Source organism: Triticum aestivum, unplaced genomic scaffold, assembly GCF_018294505.1.
Source record: "Triticum aestivum cultivar Chinese Spring unplaced genomic scaffold, IWGSC CS RefSeq v2.1 scaffold90248, whole genome shotgun sequence".
NCBI classification, from domain to species: Eukaryota; Viridiplantae; Streptophyta; class Magnoliopsida; order Poales; family Poaceae; genus Triticum; species Triticum aestivum.
In genome coordinates, this window is record NW_025231539.1 from 1 (window position 1) to 1,682 (window position 1,682).

Sequence of the window (1,682 nt, forward strand, 5' to 3'; positions counted from 1 at the left end):
CCAGCCGCATGGTCTCCTCCTATAGGCGTTTTGACAACACGAACCGCTGTTATTCCCTTGCGAGCGCTCTCCGCCGCATTCTGACAGTCGCAGGCGCGTCGGAAAGTGGTCGGCGGCCGAAATTTACGGACTTTGGAAGACCTACTCTGGACTTAGAAAAATTTTCGAAAACCAAAATTTTTTTTAACGTCGCGGGGTGTTGTGTGCGTGTCCGCCATACGCCCCCGGACCATTTTGGACCCGCCGTTCAACCGATTGCGTTAGAATGGACCAAAAATAGTCCGAGTCCCCAAATGACCGATTTGGGACGCGACTTCGCTTCGTGCGCGTGCCCGGGGGGTTGGCGACCCGTTCCGGCCCGTGTCCGAAACCCATTGAACCAAATTTTGAACGGAAATGATCCATTATTCCTGGGAGGCGCTAGAAGGACGGGACAAACGCCGTTCCCTCGGGGATCGGACCCGGAGGTCTTGCGCCACCGGCCCAAACGCACCTCCGACACCCTGCGGCCCATTCGAACGCCAAATTGAACAGAAATGATCCTTTATTCCCCCGCGGCGCTAGAGGGACGGGACGAACGCCGTTCCGCCGCGGTCCGGTCCGGGAGGACACGGGACGACGGCCCGGACGCCCCGCCAACACCCGGCGGTCCATTCGAACGCCGTATTGAACGAAAATGATCCTTTATTCCCCCGTGGCGCTAGAGGGACGGGACGAACGCCGTTCCGCCTCGGTCCGGCCCGGGAGGACACGGGGCACCGGCCCAGACGCCCCGCCGACACCCGGCGGTCCATTCGAACGCCGTATTGAACGAAAATGATCCTTTATTCCCCCGCGGCGCCAGAGGGACGATACGAGCGCCGATCCTTCGCGGGCCAGCCCAGGAGGACTCTGGCCATCGGCCTCGACTCACCTCTAGCGCACCGCGGTCCATTCGAACCCTGTTTTGAACGAAAATGGTCCATTAATCCCTCGCGGCGCTAGTCGGACAGGGCGAGCGTCGTGCCGCCGCGGGCCGGCCCGGGGGGACTCGGGCCAGCGGCCCCGACGCACCTCTTACACCCCGCAGACCATTCGAACGCTTAATTGAACAGAAATGATCCATTATCCACCCGTGGCGCTGGGAGGGCGGGACGAACGCCGTGCCTTCACTGATCGGCGCAGGAGGGCTGGCGCTGCCCGCCCGGACGCGAGTCCCACACGCCACGGGCCAAACGATCATTAATGGTCCTTTATTCCCCGCGGGCGACAAGGGCGAGGTGCCTACGCGCACTCAACGGCATCGCGAGACGGGCACCGGGCCGCACGGGCCACGGACTCCGACTACCGACACTGGTCGGTCGGTCAGTCAGCAGGCCGGCCGGCCAGCCCAGGCTTGCGCCGGGACGGATCGAAAATGAGCCGTCAGTCCGGGGACTCACTCTTGCGCTCCGGGCAGGGCAAAATGAAAGAAAAGAAGGGGTGATGCCAACGACATGGGGAGTTCCCAGGCGGTCTCCCATCCAAGTACTAACCCCACCCAGCGCTGCTTGACTTCGGTGTTCGGATGAGAACCGGTAGACCCAGCGCGGTATGGCCGTTGGCTGAAGGGACTCGGGCGCGGAGTCCCCTTGAGCCGGCCGGGCCCCCGATCCCAAGTGACTCGACATCGAGGACGCGATTCAAAACGAGACTCTGCTTCA

General features: G+C 62.6%; 1 non-coding gene across 1 annotated transcript; it reads right to left on the reverse strand.

Moving 5' to 3' along the window:
• Nucleotides 1–1,465: 1,465 nt before the first annotated feature.
• On the reverse strand, nt 1,466–1,584 carry LOC123175823 (5S ribosomal RNA). The gene has a single exon (XR_006488177.1). It is a non-coding gene; the product is annotated as a 5S ribosomal RNA (ribosomal RNA).
• Between the last annotated feature and the right edge of the window lie 98 nt (nt 1,585–1,682).